General features: G+C 46.5%; 1 protein-coding gene across 2 annotated transcripts in view; it reads right to left on the bottom strand.

Annotated features, from left to right (window-relative positions):
* The window catches only part of EZH2 (enhancer of zeste 2 polycomb repressive complex 2 subunit), an 84,115-nt gene extending 67,439 nt beyond the window's left edge, over positions 1-16,676 (bottom strand). Inside the window, exon 1 of one of the 2 annotated variants that reach the window (XM_069730159.1) lies at positions 16,518-16,676. The gene's annotated coding sequence lies outside the window, so the exon portion shown is untranslated. The remainder of the gene's footprint in view (positions 1-16,517) is intronic. The other variant, XM_069730158.1, reaches the window with a different exon arrangement.
* Positions 16,677-19,037: the final 2,361 nt, after the last annotated feature.

Here is a 19,037-nt window from a genome sequence, read left to right as displayed (position 1 = left end):
GGTGCTAATGGGTTAATGATTGCAGGAATAAAAGATGACCAGCTGGGTGTTTCCAGTGTCTGCCTGGAGCACACAGATTGCCTGCCTGTGTGAGACAAACGTGAGTGAAGAGCTCTGCTCAAGATCTGTATGATGTTAGCTGGGTGGGAGAAGCCCCCCCAGTTGTTGAGATAGCAACGTATTTGTTTAGTTAGTGCCGGACAGGCTAGGGTTTATTTTTATGTTTTGTTTTTTGTGTTGCTTTCACGTTAATAAATCTGACCTGAGGTCAGCCTGCTCAGAAACCTGCTGTACGCCTCAGATTCAATGCACAAACCACGTGTCCTTTGACCCCAGCAAAGGCGATCCCAGAGTGTTTTGTCACATTGTGGTGGAGAATGCGGGCATACCGTGGCACAGGCGACAGCATGGAAGACGTGGTGAAAGCCTTAGTACAGTCCACTGCCATACAGCAGCAGGCCACTGCCGCACAGCACGAAGCTAATCGCTTGATGGCCGCACAGCTGAAGGAGTTACTGGACATGACGGTTGCAGACCGCCAACTTCTCCAACAGGTGGCGCAGCGCCTGGTGAGCATGCCTGACGCTGACCAGGAAGCAGAGTCCAGAAGGATCCATGTGAGTCGATACTGGCAAAAGCTGACTGCAGAAGATGACGTCGAGGCATATCTGACAACTTTTGAGCGGACGGCATTGAGAGAGAAGTGGCCGAAGGCACGATGGGCCGATTTGATTGCCCCGTTTCTCTCCGGCGAGGCCCAAAAAGCTTACCATGATTTGGACCCGGAGGTCGCTCAGGACTTTGAGAAGCTGAAAGCTGAGATCCTGGCCCGGCTGGGTGTGACGACGGCTGTCCGTGCACAGAGGGTACATCAGTGGACATACCAGCAAGATAAACCAGCGCGGTCTCAGATGTTCGACCTGATCTATTTGACAAAGAAATGGCTGCAACCCGAGGTACTGACAATACCCGAAATAATCCAGCGGGTTGTCCTGGACAAGTACCTGAGAGTACTACCCCCAGCGCTGAAAAGGTGGGTAAGCCAAGGAAATCCCACGACAGCGGATCAACTTGTGGAGTTGGTCGAGCGTTATTCCGTGGCAGAAGGACTTCCCGACGACACCGCCAAACCCCGGACTGTGCCTCCTCCTCGTGGAACCGGTAAGACTGTTCCAGGGACCACGGGTGAAGGAAAATCGCTTAAAACTGTGGGGGAGGAGTCCGGGACTGCTCGCACTCCGAGACCAAGAGTATTGGACGGTGGTCTCAGTAGGGGACCTGTTAGGTGTTTCCGCTGCCATGAGAAGGGTCATGTTTCTGCGAACTGTCCTGTTACCGCTGAACCCATGCAGTGCGACGTTATAGACTCTAGAAAACGCATGTCTTTAGTTACACAGCTAGTGAGTGTGAATGCGGGTCAAAATGATACAGTGAAACACCTGCGTGAATTATCTGTTGATGGGAAAAATGTTGTGGCATTACTAGACTCTGGAAGTGTGGTGACTCTGGTGAAAGCTAGTCTGGTGGTACTTCCGTCTGGTCCGTCTGACAAGTTTTCTGTGACGTGTGTGCATGGTGACACCCGCTCGTACTTAACAGCGGTCATATGGATTTCTACTCCCTATGGGTCAGTGCAGCACAAAGTGGGACTCGTCCCCGCATTGTTACAGGATGTAATCCTGGGCAGGGATTTTCCCTATTTCTGGCAGTTGTGGGAGAATCAGTTGCTCCTTCACGGTAGCTGTACCCGTGAATCTTCTCCCATGCCATCTGGAGGTCCCGAGTCCCTAGAGGAGACCCCACAGGAAGATGTTGCTGGGGAGGTTAGTGAATCTAACCTTCAGTACCCCTTCTCCGTCATGGCGGGGGAAACAGAGGAAACTGAGGAACCTCAGCGAGAGGCGGAGGCAGACAGCCATCCGGCACCCTGCCTGCCAGATTTGGGAGTCCAGGTGGATGACTTCCACAGCGAGCAAATGAAAGATCCTACCCTGACTCCGGCTAGGAAAAATGTAAAAATGATAGATGGGGTACCCGTAGAACCTGACACTAGGCTAGCGTACCCCTATATGGTTCTTGAAAATGATTTGCTCTACCAGGTAGAAAAAAAAGGGGAAGACACAGTGCAACGGTTAGTGGTACCCAAACCTTATCGGCGGAAGGTACTGGATTTGGCCCACGGACATATAATGGGGGGACATCTGGGGGTACAGAAAACCACAGAAAGGATATTGCATTGTTTTGTGTGGCCTGGAATACATTGTGATGTGCGTAACTATTGTGAGTCCTGTCCAGAGTGCCAAATCGCGGCCCCTAAATCTCAGTTCCGTAGCCCTTTGGTACCCCTTCCTATCATCGGGGTCCCTTTTGAGAGAATTGGGATGGATTTGGTTGGGCCCCTTCCCCGATCCGCACGTGGGCACCAACATATCCTCGTCATCGTGGACTATGCCACTCGTTACCCGGAAGCCGTCCCTTTGCGTAACACAGCTACCAAGACGATCGCCAAGGAATTGGTACAAGTGTTTAGTCGGGTGGGAATTCCAAAACAGATACTCACCGACCAGGGGACTCCCTTTATGTCGAGGGTAATGAAGGAGCTCTGCAGGCTCTTACAAATAGACCCGTTGCGTACGTCTGTCTATCACCCTCAAACAGATGGCCTGGTTGAGCGCTTCAACAAAACCTTAAAACAGATGCTCCGGAAGGCGATAGACAAAGATGGGAAGAACTGGGATTACTTGTTACCCTATTTGCTGTTTGCCATTAGGGAAGTTCCCCAGTCTTCCACAGGATTTTCGCCTTTCGAACTGTTGTACGCCCGTCGTCCCCGGGGACTGCTGGACGTCGCAAAAGAAACCTGGGAAGGTCAAGTCACTCCCTTTAAAACGGTGATCGACCATGTAACACAAATGCAGGATCGTATTGCCGCTGTCATGCCCATTGTTAGGGACCATATGTTACAGGCCCAGGGAGCCCAGAGGCAAAGTTATGATAGAGGCGCTAAGGTCCGTACATTTGCACCCGGCGATAGGGTGTTGGTCCTAATCCCTACGGTGGATAGTAAATTCCTGGCGAAATGGCAGGGCCCATTTGAGGTCCGAGAAAGAGTTGGTGAAGTGAACTATAAAGTGTACCAGCCGGGTAAGAGAAAACCGGAACAGATTTATCATGTGAATCTGATAAAATCCTGGAAAGACCGCTCTGCCCTAACGGCGGATCTGCCCCGTCCGGTTTGTTCACCTACTGTACCAGAGGTGCAGGTTGCTGAGACTCTCTCAGAACGACAAAAATCTGAGGTTAAGCAATTTTTGTTACAGAACCGACAGTTTTTCTCCGAAAAACCTGGCCGGACGAAGTTGGTGAAACATGAGATTGTCACAGAGCCTGGCGTCACTGTTCATGTGAAGCCCTACCGGATTCCGGAAGCCCGCCGTGAAGCCGTCTCCCGGGAAGTGATGGCAATGTTGGACTTAGGAGTCATTGAGGAGTCACACAGCGCCTGGTCCAGTCCAATTGTGTTGATACCTAAACCGGATGGCTCCATCCGGTTTTGTAATGACTTTAGGAAACTGAATGCAGTCTCTAAATTTGATGCGTACCCTATGCCCCGGGTCGATGAGTTGATCGACCGGCTTGGTAAAGCCCGATACATTACGACCCTGGATTTAACAAAGGGGTACTGGCAGATTCCTCTGGCCGAGGCGGCCAGAGAGAAGACGGCATTTGCTACACCAGAAGGTCTGTTCCAGTATGTCTATATGCCGTTTGGACTTCACGGAGCTCCCGCAACGTTCCAGAGATTGATGGATCGAGTCTTGAGGCCTCACAGACAGTACGCTTCTGCCTACCTGGATGACATCGTAATTTACAGCATGGACTGGGAAACTCATCTCCAGAAGGTACAAGCCGTGATTGATGACCTGCGAGATGCAGGTTTAACGGCAAACCCCAAGAAATGCCACATCGGGCTTGAAGAAGCCCGATACTTGGGCTACGTGATTGGCCGAGGAGTGGTTAAACCCCAGATCGACAAAATTATTGTTATTATACATTTTTATAGCGCCATTTATTCCATGGCGCTTTACATGTGAATACGGGGCAAATATAGACAAATACATTAAACATGAGCAGATAACAAGGCACACGAGTACATAAGGAGGGAGGACCCTGCCCGCGAGGGCTCACAGTCTGCAGGGGGTGGGTGAGGATACACTAGGAGAGGGAAGAGCTGGCTGTGCGGCTGTTCAGTAGGTTGAGGATCACTGCAGGCTGTAGGCTTGTCGGAAGAGATGAGTCTTCAGGTTCTTTTTGAAGGTTTCTATGGTAGGCGCAAGTCTGATGTGTTGGGGTAGAGAGTTCCAGAGTATGGGGGAAGCACGGGAGAAGTCTTGGATGCGGTTATGGGAAGAAGAGATGAGAGGGGAGTCGAGAAGGAGGTCTTGGGAGGATCGGAGGTCGCGTGTAGGTAGGTACCGGGAGACCATGTCACAGATGTATGGAGGAGACAGGTTGTGGATGGCTTTGTATGTCAGTGTGAGGGTTTTGAACTGGAGTCTCTGGGCGATAGGAAGCCAGTGAAGGGCTTGACACAGGGGAGAGGCTGGGGAATAGCGGGGGGACAGGTGGATTAGTCGGGCAGCAGAGTGTAGGATGGATTGGAGTGGTGCCAGAGTGCTAGAGGGGAGTCCAGAGAGTAGGAGGTTGCAGTAGTCGAGGCGGGAGATGATAAGGGCATGCACTAGCGTATTCAGGCAATTCAGGGCTGGCCACAACCAGTGAACAAGAAACAAGTGCAGGCTTTCCTGGGGATTGCCGGCTATTATCGCCGGTTCATACCCAATTTTGCAGCCATGGCTACTCCCTTGACGGATCTTACCAAGGGGAAGGGTTCCGTCATGGTAAAATGGACCTCAGCTGCTGAAGAGGCCTTCCACAGCCTGAAACGGGCTTTGTGCTCTTAGCCCGTACTAGTGACTCCTGATTTCAGCAGCGAGTTTGTGGTACAAACTGATGCCTCTGATACTGGTGTCGGAGCTGTACTTTCCCAGGTGAGGGACGGAGTCGAACACCCGGTCCTCTATCTCAGTCGGAAACTGAATGTACATGAGCAGAGGTATGCCGTGGTTGAAAAAGAGTGCCTAGCCATTAAATGGGCTCTCGACTCCCTCAAGTATTACCTGGCTGGTAGGAAGTTTAGGCTGGTCACAGACCATGCCCCTCTCAAGTGGATGCACCTCCACAAGGACCGTAATAGTCGGGTAACCAGGTGGTTCCTTGCCCTGCAGGCTTACTCTTTTACGGTGGAGCACCGACCTGGGGTGCAGATGGGGAACGCCGATGCCCTATCCCGAGTGCACTGTTTCAAAAGTGTTCTTGCTCGACCGGAGTGGTCTGAGCAAGGGGGGGGGATATGTAAGACTCATGCTGGTGTGGTAGATGGAGGCAGGTATATCTCGCCCAGGTGTTTGTCCTATGTGAATTAGGCCACTCAGTATCTTCAGGGTGCTAATGGGTTAATGATTGCAGGAATAAAAGATGATGACCAGCTGGGTGTTTCCAGTGTCTGCCTGGAGCACACAGATTGCCTGCCTGTGTGAGACAAACGTGAGTGAAGAGCTCTGCTCAAGATCTGTATGATGTTAGCTGGGTGGGAGAAGCCCCCCCAGTTGTTGAGATAGCAACGTATTTGTTTAGTTAGTGCCGGACAGGCTAGGGTTTATTTTTATGTTTTGTTTTTTGTGTTGCTTTCACGTTAATAAATCTGACCTGAGGTCAGCCTGCTCAGAAACCTGCTGTACGCCTCAGATTCAATGCACAAACCACGTGTCCTTTGACCCCAGCAAAGGCGATCCCAGAGTGTTTTGTCACAGCATCAAAACTATGAATTAACACGTGGAATAATATACTTAACAAAAAAGTGTGAAACTGATATTATGTCTTATATTCTAGGTTCTTCAAAGTAGCAACCTTTTGCTTTGATGACTGCTTTGCACACTCTTGGCATTCTCTTGATGAGCTTCAAGAGGTAGTCACCGGGAATGGTTTTCACTTCACAGGTGTGCCCTGTCAGGTTTAATAAGTGGGATTTCTTGCCTTATAAATGGGGTTGGGACCATCAGTTGTGTTGTGCAGAAGTCTGGTGGATACACAGCTGATAGTCCTACTGAATAGACTATTAGAATTTGTATTATGGCAAGAAAAAAGCAGCTAAGTAAAGAAAAACGAGTGGCCATCATTACTTTAAGAAATGAAGGTCAGTCAGTCTGAAAAATTGGGAAAACTTTGAATGTGTCCCCAAGTGCAGTGGCAAAAACCATCAAGCGCTACAAAGAAACTGGCTCACATGAGGACCGCCCCAGGAAAGGAAGACCAAGAGTCACTTCTGCTTCTGAGGATAAGTGTATCCGAGTCACCAGCCTCAGAAAGCGCAAGTCAACAGCAGCTCAGATTAGAGACCAGGTCAATGCCACACAGAGTTCTAGCAGCAGGCACATCTCTACAACAACTGTTAAGAGGAGACTTTGTGCAGCAGGCCTTCATGGTAAAATAGCTGCTAGGAAACCACTGCTAAGGACAGGCAACAAGCAGAAGAGACTTGTTTGGGCTAAAGAACACAAGGAATGGACATTAGACCAGTGGCAATCTGTGCTTTGGTCTGATGAGTCCAAATTTGAGATCTTCCAACCACCGTGTCTTTGTGCGACACAGAAAAGGTGAACGGATGGACTCTACATGCCTGGTTCCCATCAGGAAGCATGGAGGGGGAGGTGTGATGGTGTGGGGGTGCTTTGCTGGTGATACTGTTGGGGATTTATTCAAAATTGAAGGCATACTGAAGCAGCATGGCTATCACAGTGATGGGGGGCTACGCCAGATGACCTGGCCTCCACAGTCACCAGACCTGAATCCAATCGAGATGGTTTGGGATGAGCTGGACCACAGAGAGAAGGCAAAAGGGCCAACAAGTGCTAAGCATCTCTGGGAACTCCTTCAAGATTGTTGGAAGACCATTCCCGGTGACTAACTCTTGAAGCTCATCAAGAGAATGCCAAGAGCATGCAAAGCAGTCATCAAAGCAAAAGGCGGCTAATTTGAAGAACCTAGAATATAAGACATATTTTCAGTCGTTTTACACTTTTTTGTTAAGTATATACGGTAATTCCACATGTGTTAGTTCATAGTTTTGATGCCTCCAGTGTGAATGTACAATTTTCATAGTCAAGAAAATACAGAAAAATCTTTAAATGAGAAGGTGTGTCCAAACTTTTGGTCTGTACTGTATGTTACATAGTGTTAGTGCTCACCATGACAGTCAGATACAGATCCTGCTGAGATGTATGCCGCCCAGAAATCCCCTTCAGGGAATCAACTGCAAACTTTGTGCAGTTTGGGGGAAGACCCTTTTCTGTTCCAGTATGACTATGGCCCAGTGCACAGACACCCATAGGAAGGCATGGCTGAGTGGGTTTGGTACAGAAGACCCTGATTTGCCCAGACAGCGCCATAATCTCAACATCATTGAACACTTACGAAGAACTACAGTAGAATGGAGATGGCGAGCCCGACCCACTCATCCAACACAAATGCCCTCTGGATGAATGGAAGAAAATTCCCACAGACACTCTCCAAAATCCCATAAGACTTTCCAGAAAGGTGGAAGCTGTTTTAGCTGCAAAGTGGGAACCAACGTCAAATTAATGTCGGTGTTTTGAGACTGGGTCATGAAAGCTCCAGCAGGTGTAAGATGTAGGTTTCCGAATATTTTTGTCCATCTAGTGTGTTTTGGACTTTCTTATATACCTACATCACCATGAAATTAACCTTCCCAACGCAGCCAATTTTAATTTTTGGATTTTGTTTTTTTCCCCTTCCTTTCTTCGAAGAAACGTATGACCTTAAAACAGCATGCGCCTCTGTGCACCTCACCACAAATCATACTCTAGTCTAGAGACTGGAGTAAGATTTCTAGCGAAATGTACGTCACAACTCGCTATGAATTACACTAGATGGTGGCCCGATTCTAACGCATCGGGTATTCTAGAGTATGAGTAGTAGTATATAGCACAGCCCACGCAGTATATAGCAATGTGGGCACCATATCCCTAAAAAAAAAAATATATATATATATATATATATATACATATATACACACACGGCGTTGCCATGACCCATCTGAGTTTCACTCATTTTCAGGAGCTGGACGAAACTGAAATGAAAATGCCAAAAGTCACAAAATGCTTGAGAAACCTTATGTGGGGCAAAAATTGTGTACACTTTCAAAGTGTTTAATGCCAGAACACTAAGGGTATGTTTCCACGTTACGGATTCAATCAGGATTTGCTGCGGATTGGATGCTGCGTACAACCACAGCTTCCAATCTGCAGTGTCCAGATGTTACAGCATAGTGGAGGGGATTTTATGAAATCCCGTCTCCACTATGCGTGCAGGGCCGCATCCAGCTTCCCTGCGTAACCGGACATGTGGCGTGTCTTTCCAGACCGCAGAATGTCTATTTATCTTGCGGAGATGCTTTGTCTTCGCAAAATAAATAACACAGTCTATGAATACGATGCGGTCATTCCGGATGTGTTCAATGAAAACATCCGGAATCATCGCGTCTACAACAGGGGGTGGCGCTTTGGGCGGAGCGGGTGTTCTGCTGCTCCCAAAGCGCAGAGACTACACCCCGTGGAAACATAGCCTTATGAATCCAAACAGGGCAAACAAGCTTAATTAAGAAAGTATGGCCAACAATTCTGCCATGAAATCCTAGAGCAGGATTTTGGTTAGGTCCAATGATGTGGCACAGTTTATATTTTGTTACAAGGCTGGAGTCGGTATAAAATGGACCAACTTCTAAAATATATAACGTAAATTGGATACAGTAGATCAGTGAAGGATGTGCAGTAAATATTTTCATAATTTGGAAAAGTTATGAACTGTCCTACAAATGTCTGTTCTGTTCCTGATCTAAGCCTTTAGATATGAATCTATGCTGCACTTTCTGTACATGCTCAGTAGTGACCAGTGCTGCGGAGATTAATCTGTGCTGCACTTTCTGTACATGTTCAGTAGTGACCAGGGCTGTGGAGGTGAATCTGTGCTGTACTTTATGTACATGCTCAGTGCTGTGGAGATTAATCTGTGCTGTACTTTATGTACATGCTCAGTAGTGACCAGGGCTATGGAGATGAATCTGTGCTGCACTTTATGCACATGCTCAGTAGCAACAAGCGCTGTGGAGTTAGATATATATAGAAAAAAAAAGGCTATAAGCCACAGCCAGCTCACCAACAGACCGAAGGAGCACAGAGAAATCGTCCCAACCAAGACATGCAGCAATGGAAGATGAGGAAAAAAGCGTGTACTTTAGCTCCTAAAATCTTGAAATTCTTTATTGGTGCATATAAATATAGTGTGATAAAAATCCTTGCCCAAAGGTGGATGTAGTCATGTGGATAGACAACGCGTTTCGATCTATACGATCTTAATCATGTCTAACACCATATGAACATTGCCAGTATTCATAGTACTGAGTAGCCTATCGCTATAGATTTCCGAATCACATGACTGAAAAATCGCAGGTCCTAGTGTCTGACCACCTTACGAATATATTAATCTAAAATAAAGGATTTTTATTAATAAATAGTTTTAACAATAATGATATAGTATTTTGTTTTTCTTGTTTAAACCTAAAGCTGATCTTGTTTGTAAACTATATATCCACTACGTCTCCCTTGGTAAGAGGCGCCTCTTAATGTCCCCACCGCGATTTGAGCATTTCACTAATTCTATGCCCTGGACGGACATCGCTGCAGTGTTACCTCCATGGCAAATGGCAAAATGTTTGGCAACCATAGATATATTTCCATTACTACCATTGAAATTACTCGTATCTTATGTGTTCAGAGATTCTGGTCTTGAGCTTTCTTGTGGTACATCCTACATATGAGACTTTACATTCTGAACAATTGATCTTATATTACACATTTTTAGAATGGCAATTTATAAAGTCTCTAATTTTATAACTTTTAGAATTATCGTGATTAGTAAATGTATTGCCTAATTGGCTTAATGCACATGTGCTACATGCGGTAGTGCCGCATTTATAAAAACCTTTACATTCCAACCATGTATTAGATCTGGGTTTAGATATACAGAGACTTGGAGAAATGATATCCCCGATGGTTGGAGCTCTTCTGGCTACTATGTTTCTACCATCATTTAATATATTTGACAAAATGTCATCCTGTTCTACAATTTGTGGCCGCTTCTGTATAATGGATTTGATCTCATTAAAGTGTGAACTGTATTGAAGGCAAACATATGGTTTATTCTGCTTATTTGCCCTGCTTTTTTTAGACTGGAGACTAGGTTTTAATACATTTTCTGTCTTTTTTATCTACCATATTTCAGGCTCTTTTTAAACACCATTTGGGATAACCGCGTCTGTCAAGTCGTGTTTCCAAATGATCAAACTCCCTTTCTCTATCTGCTGCTTTACTGCAGTTTCTCTTAAGTCTAGTAAACTCTCCCACCGGTATGGATTTTATTTTATGGGAGGGTTGACTGCTTGTAGCATGTAAAGGTACCGTCACACTGAACGATATCGCTAGCGATCCGTGACGTTGCAGCGTCCTGGCTAGCGATATCGTTCAGTTTGACAGGCAGCAGCGATCAGAATCCTTCTGTGATGTCGTTGGTCGGGGCTAGAAGGCCAGAACTTTCTTTGGTCGCTGGCTCTCCCGCTGACATCGCTGAATCGGCGTGTGTGACGCCGATTCAGCGATGTCTTCGCTGGTAACCAGGGTAAACATCGAGTTACTAAGCGCAGGGCCGTGCTTAGTAACCCGATGTTTACCCTGGTTACCATCCTAAAAGTAAAAAAACCAAACGCTTCATACTTACCTCCCGATGTCTGTCCTCCGGCGCTGTGCTTTCCTGCACTCACTATGAGCACAGCGGCCGGAAAGCAGAGCGGTGACGTCACCGCTGTGCTTTCCGGCCGCTGTGCTCACAGCCAGTACAGAGAAGCAGAGCGCCGGGGACAGACAGCGGAAGGTAAGTATGACGCGTTTGGTTTTTTTACTTTTAGGATGGTAACCAGGGTAAACATCGGGTTACTAAGCGCGGCCCTGCGCTTAGTAACCCGATGTTTACCCTGGTTACCGGCATCGTTGGTCGCTGGAGAGCGGTCTGTGTGACAGCTCTCCAGCGACCAAACAGCGACGCTGCAGCGATCGGCATCGTTGTCGGTATCGCTGCAGCGTCGCTTAGTGTGAAGGTACCTTAAGACTGTGTTTCCACTCATGGATTCGATGTGCGTTTTGCTGTCAATAAATTTACCGCACTCTCCCTCTAATTCCAGATCAAGAAACGATTTGCACTTTTTGTTATGCCTATACCTTAACTTAATACCAAAATCATTACAATTCACATATTCCATGAATTCCGGTATGGCAGACATATCGCCCCCCCCCCCCCCACCCCCACCCCAAATAATGAGGGTGTCATCGATATATCTGCCATACCAGAACAGATAAGCAAGAAACGGGTTGTTCACAGAATAAATATACATAGATTCCCAAAATGCCAGTTAGATGTGCAAGCGATGGGGAATACTTAGCTCCCATAGGGACTCCAGTCCTTTGTCTGTAAATAGTCTTATTGAACGAAAAAACATTATGCTTAAGTAAGAAAAATGTCACCTGCATTCGGGGGATGTAATTTGAGGTTTCAGGTTTTATTTATTTTGTTTCTTTGTTATTTATATTATGCTGCAATCTGCAAACAGAATTGAGAAAGCAGCACAGGCGTTTGGCAACACTAATAGGAACACCAATGGAAACTCAGACTTTGTTATGCATTTGGGCGAGGTTGAAAAACTAACTAGTTTGTAAACTAAAATATGGTGGAATCTTACCACACTACAGAACTATCTGGCGAAAGAAAGGATTCCCAGAGGACTAAAAAAAAAAAAAAAAAAAAAAAAAAAAAATGGAGGAAGCAAATCAATTTTTGGAAGAATATAAAACTTTGACACACTATGAAGAATCTCTATCTAAAACGAAAGAATGTATAAGCGCTTTAGAAAATGACATTATAAATCGTAAGAAGCGCAAGTTTGAAAGAGATTTAAACGATTATTCAACTGAAAAGGTATATGAACGGGGACAATGGGAGAGATCTCGCAAATCTCTACGCCCAATTTTAAAACAGCATTTTGCTATAAAAAAAAAAAAAAAACGACATATAAACCGCAAGTGAGTTTTATGTCCTCAGATTCCGATGTAACGGATACATATGCAAGTATATCAGATGCCTCAGTAGAATACAATACAAATTAAAACAGGAAGAGAAACTATAGGATGTCAAAAAACGCAAGAGGAGAGGAGGTAGAAAAACATTAAAAAAAATCCCCCAGGAGTAATCACTCGCCACAACAAGAAAAAATTCAAATAAATGAAGAAAATAATGTGGTAAATCTATCTACATGTGAATTGATCTGGAATTAGAGGGAGAGTGCGGTAAATTTATTGACAGCAAAACGCACATAAAACCCATGAGTGGAAACACAGTGTTACATGCTACAAGCAGTCAACCCTCCCATACAATAAAATCCATAGCGGTGGGAGAGTTTCCTAGACTTAAGAGAAACTGCAGTAAAGCAGCAGATAGAGAAAGGGAGTTTGATCATTTGGAAACACGACTTGACAGGCGCAGTTATCCCAAATGGTGTTTAAAAAGAGCCCGAAATATGGTAGATAAAAAAGACAGAAAATTTATTAAAACCTAATCTCCAGTCTAAAAAAAGCAGGGCAAATAAGCAGAATAAACCATATGTTTGCCTTCAATACAGATCCCACTTTAATGAGATCAAATCCATTATACAGAAGCAGCCACAAATTGTAGAACAGGATGACATTTTGTCAAATATATTAAATGATGGTAGAAACATAGTAGCCAGAAGAGCTCCAACCATCGGGGATATCATTTCTCCAAGTCTCTATATATCTAAACCCAGATCTAATACATGGTTGGAATGTAAAGGTTTTTATAAATGCGGCACTACCGCATGTAGCACATGTGCATTAAGCCAATTAGGCAATACATTTACTAATCACGATAATTCTAAGTTATAAAATTAGAGACTTTATAAATTGCCATTCTTAAAATGTGGAATATAAGATCAATTGTTCAGAATGTAAAGTCTCATATGTAGGATGTACCACAAGAAAGCGCAAGACCAGAATCTCTGAACACATAAGATACGAGTAATTACAATGGTAGTAATGGAAATATATCTATGGTTGCCAAACATTTTGCAATTTGCCATGGAGGTAACACTGCAGCGATGTCCGTCCAGGGCATAGAATTAGTGAAATGCTCAAATCGCGGTGGGGACATTAAGAGGCGCCTCTTACCAAGGGAGGCGTAGTGGATATATAGTTTACAAACAAGATCAGCTTTAGGTTTAAACAAGAAAAACAAAATACTATATCATTATTGTTAAAACTATTAATAAAAATCCTTTATTTTAGATTAATATATTCGTAACGTGGTCAGACACTAGGACCTGCGATTTTTCAGTCATGTGATTCGGAAATCTATAGCGATAGGCTACTCAGTACTATGAATACTGGCAATGTTCATATGGTGTTAGACATGATTAAGATCGTATAGATCGAAACGCGTTGTCTATCCACATGACTACATCCACCTTTGGGCAAGGATTTTTATCACACTATATTTATATGCACCAATAAAGAATTTCAAGATTTTAGGAGCTGGAGTACACGCTGTGGAGTTAGAGTCTGGGAAATTGAGGAGTCGAGTCAGAGTCTGTAGTTTGGCTTACGGACTTCTCAGCGCTGGTTTGTTAGGAAGACCCGTAACATTTTCATTTTTCAGGTTATGGGGCTGAGTGATGGCTTATTTTTTGCGCCCCGATTACATTTTTATTGATACCATTTTGGGGTAGATACAATGTTTTGATCACCTCATTTGCATTTTATTGCAATGTTGGGGCTGAGTCAAAAAACAATTCTGCCGTTTTGATTTTTTTTGGTGCACATTTACCAATCGGATTAATTTATATTTTGATGATCAGACTTTTACTAATGCAGCAATGCTAAATGTGTTTTTTAAATGTCTTTATTCTTAATGTGACAAAAGCAGGGTGATTTTAACTTTTTTTTCCAACTTTTTACTGTATTCATTAGTCCTCTCGGGGGACTTGAAGCTGCGATAGTCTTATTGCTTGTGCTGTACATAGCAGTGCATCAGCATTGCTATGAATAGCTAAAATCACGAGCTCCTATGAATGCCAGCCACAGGTCAGCATTCACGGGGGGATCGTAGTGAGAGGCAGAAGGGTCATCAGCAGAGCCCAGACTGTCATGACAACCCATTGTGACCCCACAATCACGTCGCAGGCACGCCGATGGACGCACGCGTGGAATGACGCAGCTCCTGCCGATGCTTGTTAAATGCTGCTGTCAGACCTTGACAGTGAGATTTAACAGGTTTCCCTGGTGTGCCGAGTCCAGTGCTGGTCTCCGCATGCCGGGTATTCTGACACCGTGCTCTTGTCGGCTTGTCACTGCTGATCTGAGCCGGCAATGTAGCACGCGCTGCGATTGTGCGCATGGACTGAAACGAGCATCACTGATCACTGCCTCTGGGATACCAAAGCAAAGCATCATCAGAAAGAAAGTAGGAAAAAATACATAAAAAGCTGTTAGTGTAGCTCGGGAATGGTGCGGAATTTTTACTCCAAGTATATTAGAAATTAGTTTAGCTTAAAAAAGGATTTAGAATGAAATTTACTGATTATGGACCACCCCTTTAAGCTACAAGTCTGCAGTTACTCTGTGACTGCAGACTTGTAAATCCTCACACTGCGGCTGTGAGGAAGCACCGGGTGGTCATGTGACAAGTATGCAGTTTCCAGACATTCCAACTAGACAGTATGCGACCTCACTCCATCCACTTGCACTGAGAGAGACGGCGAGCTGGAGAATCCTCGCAGGACGCAGTGCGCGCGACGTGAGGAGCCACAAGTCTGCAGTCACATAATGTGACCCTGTACTTGCAGCTTAATCCTGGACAACCCCTATAAAATCTGAAGAAACTTTGATGGAACGCTAAAATACAAGGAAGATCTTCTGTTTCATCCATTGAGTATGGATCTCCATAGACTTTCATGGCCGAGTCGGAAGAGAATAGGACAAGTCTTGAGTCACGGTCCGGAGACCTCGATCCGGGTTTTTCACACTGATGAGTGTATGACTCAAATCCTATGGGTCAGTGTGCTGCCAGAGCCAAGACGGACGGGACATGGTTGTGTGAACGCAGCCTTAGCCACGTCAGTGAGGGAGGTTTATATTTTCTCTGCCAGAAAGCTGGGGCCACATACTTTTAAGTCTCTGGTTTTGTGAGTGGGCCAAGTGGGTGGTACTTAGCAAAGGGGCAACAGGTTTCCCATAATGAGGGACCTATGCCAGGTGAGGGTTAATGTAAGACTTGCCGAATGTATTAAACAGCCTGCACCTCTTCATATGTCCGTCATATGCCCAGGAGGCGGTAACATCAAAGTGCGGCTCCATGGGGGCGGGAGACAGAGGCCGAAGGTCAGAGACAGCAATGTGTCAGGACGCAGCCAGAAGAATCTTTACCCCTTGGATTATGTGAGAGCCAACGCGTAGCCATGTCCACCAGCCCACGCTGTGACACTGACAGCACCCCTCAGAGCAAGGGGCACCCCCCTCAGAGCAAGGGGCACCCCCCTCAGAGCAGGGATCCCCGCTACAGGTGGCAGTGCACAGGTGTGCAGAGGCAGACTGGGATGATGGGGCCCCCAGTAACATTCCATCCGGGGCCCACTCCACAGCCCCCATATGCAGGGAGGGAACAGTGCTGCTCTGCCCCATCTCCACCGAGATTACACTCATGGTACTTGTGGTCTTCCCTCTCTGCTCCTTGTAGGTTTTGTTCCCATCTCCACTATGTATATGGTGCTTCCTGGGGTGGGATAGGTGACCCCCATCCGCCTGACTAGCGGGGATCCCACAGGTGGTCTCTATGGCAGGTGCCCGGCGATTCCCGGCCCCCCCACTCTGCTGCCTAATCTGCCAGCACTAATGTGACGAGCACTGGTCACTCTATAGTATCGCGACATGCGGCGCCTCCACGACCCGCCGATCAGTAATACTGCTGCAGGTACAAGCCGGCACCTGAAGTCAGTGAGTGAGAAAGTTACTGCGCTGCGACCCCTGATGTCGCGAGTCACCCCGATCACCGCCCTCCCCACTCATATCGCGACAGCCGCCTCGCTCCGTGCGCCGGGAAGTTCCCGCAGGCAGCACCTGTGCACCTCCAGCCCGGCGCTGTGTGCAGTACTGCCGGAGCCCCTCCTCCTCCAGGCTGGGGGCGGCCCCTTTGTCCTCGCCTGCACTCACACAGGCCCCATAGTGTAGCCCCTGGCACCAGCACACCGGACAGGCGAGCATTACCGTACGGGGACTGGTCTCCGCCGCCGCCGCCGCTCCTCCTGTTCCGCCGGTTCTTCTGCTTCCCCCCAACGGATAAGTGACACCCGAGCTCAGTCAGCAGCGCCGGTCCCGGGCGCCAAACTATCCTCCCTGATCCTCCTCTCCCCGCCCACCCCAGCCCGGCCGCAGCCACGCCCACCCCGGCGCCTAACCACCACACTCCGGCCATTGGTCGCTGAAGCGGCGCTCCAAGCCCGAGCAGCCAATGAGCGCGCAGAGAGGGAAAAGAAGCCGGCGCCAGCAGGTCCCCCCTCGCCGCCGCCGCGCTCGCTGCATCCTTTGTTCTGCCTTCCTGTGGCGGGTGCGCGCTCGGCTACTTTTCCTCCCGGCAGTTTACGTTGTGTGCGGTGCGGCGGGTGAGCGCGTTACTGCAGGCTGTCCGGGGCGGACACTTATGCCGGTGCCAGGCAGTACATGTTTGGCGCCGTCTCGCCACTGGCGGGAGGAAGGAAGAGGGCGGGTAAAGTTTGAATTTGTGACCTGGCCGTTGACCGCGTTAACGTTTACTTTTCCGATAGTGACGTACGGGGACGTGCAGGACACGTGACCTCACACGCCTGATGACGTAGGCCGCCGGCGGCAGCAGCTGTGGAGCCCGTGTGTGAGGTGCGGAGTCTGCACGGTCCTGCCCGGTACAGCCCCCCATGGCGCGGTCACCCATGGCAACCGGATCCCCCCGGGATCATCTGGACCGTGCACCATAGCGGGGCGCAGACAGGGCGGGCTCTGGTCAGGAGACCCCCCGCCGTGCTTTCTGCTTAACCCCTTAAGCCCCGAGGGTGGTTTGCACGTTAATGACCGGGCCAATTTTTACAATTCTGACCACTGTCCCTTTATGAGGTTATAACTCTGGAACGCTTCAACGGATCCTGGTGATTCTGACATTGTTTTCTCGTGACATATTGTACTTCATTTTAGTAGTAACATTTATTCGATATAACTTGCGTTTATTTGTGAAAAAAACGGAAATTTGGCGAAAATTTTGAAAATTTCGCAATTTTCCAACTTTAAATTTTTATGCCCTTAAATCACAGAGATATGTCACACAAAATACTTAATAAGTAACATTTCCCACATGTCTCCTTTACATCAGCACAATTTTGGAACCAAAATTTTTTTTTGTTAGGGAGTTATAAGGGTTCAAAGTTGACCAGCAATTTCTCATTTTTACAACACCATTTTTTTTTAGGGACCACATCTCATTTGATGTCATTTTGAGGGGTCTATATGATAGAAAATACCCAAGTGTGACACCATTCTAAAAACTGCACCCCTCAAGGTGCTCAAAACCACATTCAAGAAGTTTATTAACCCTTCAGGGGTTTCACAGGAATTTTTGGAATGTTTAAATAAAAATGAATATTTAACTTTTTTTCACACAAAATTTATTTCAGCTCCAATTTGTTTTATTTTACCAAGGGTAACAGGATAAAATGGATGCCAAACATTGTTGTACAATCTGTACTGAGTACGCTGATACCCCATATGTGGGGGTAAACCACTGTTTGGGCGCATGGCAGAGCTCGGAAGGGAAGGAGCGCCATTTGACTTTTAAATGCAAAATTGACAGGAATTGAGATGGGACACCATGTTGCGTTTGGAGAGCCACTGATGTGCCTAAACATTGAAACCCCCCACAAGTGACACCATTTTGGAAAGTAGACACCCTAAGGAACTTATCTAGATGTGTGGTGACCACTTTGACCCACCAATTGCTTCACAGAAGTTTATAATGCAGAGCCGTAAAAATAAAAAATCATATTTTTTCACAAAAATGATCTTTTCGCCCCCAATTTTTTATTTTCCCAAGAGTAAGAGAAGAAATTGAACCTCAAAAATTGTTGGCCAATTTGTCCTGAGTACGCTGATACCCCGTATATGGGTGTAAACCATTGTTTGGGCGTATGGCAGAGCTCGGAAGGGAAGGAGCGCCATTTTACTTTTCAATGCAAAATTGACTGGAATTGAGATGGGATGCCATGTTGCGTTTGGAGAGCCCCTGATGTGCCTAAACATTGAAATCCCCACAAGTGACACCATTTTGGAAAGTAGACCCCTTAAGGAACTTATCTAGAGGTGTGGTGAGCACTTTGACCCAACAAGTGCTTCACAGAAGTTTATAATGCAGAGCCGTAAAAATAAAAAATCATATTTTTTCACAAAAATAATCTTTTCGCCACCAATTTTTTATTTTCCCAAGGGTAAGAGAAGAAATTAGACCACAAAAGTTGTTGTGCAATTTGTCCTGAGTGCGACGATACCCCATATGTGGGGGTAAACCACTGTTTGGGCGCATGGCAGAGCTCGGAAGGAAAGGAGCGCCATTTGACTTTTCAATGCAAAATTGACTGGAATTGAGATGGGACGCCATGTTGCGTTTGGAGAGCCCCTGATGTGCCTAAACATTGGAACCCCTCACAAGTGACACCATTTTGAAAAGTAGACCCCTTAAGGAACTTATCTAGATGTGTGGTGAGCACT

This window comes from Ranitomeya imitator, chromosome 6 (assembly GCF_032444005.1).
Source record: "Ranitomeya imitator isolate aRanImi1 chromosome 6, aRanImi1.pri, whole genome shotgun sequence".
Lineage (NCBI taxonomy): Eukaryota > Metazoa > Chordata > Amphibia > Anura > Dendrobatidae > Ranitomeya > Ranitomeya imitator.
The sequence above is the reverse complement of the archived record's forward strand: the minus strand, read 5'-3'. Positions and strand labels throughout refer to the sequence as shown.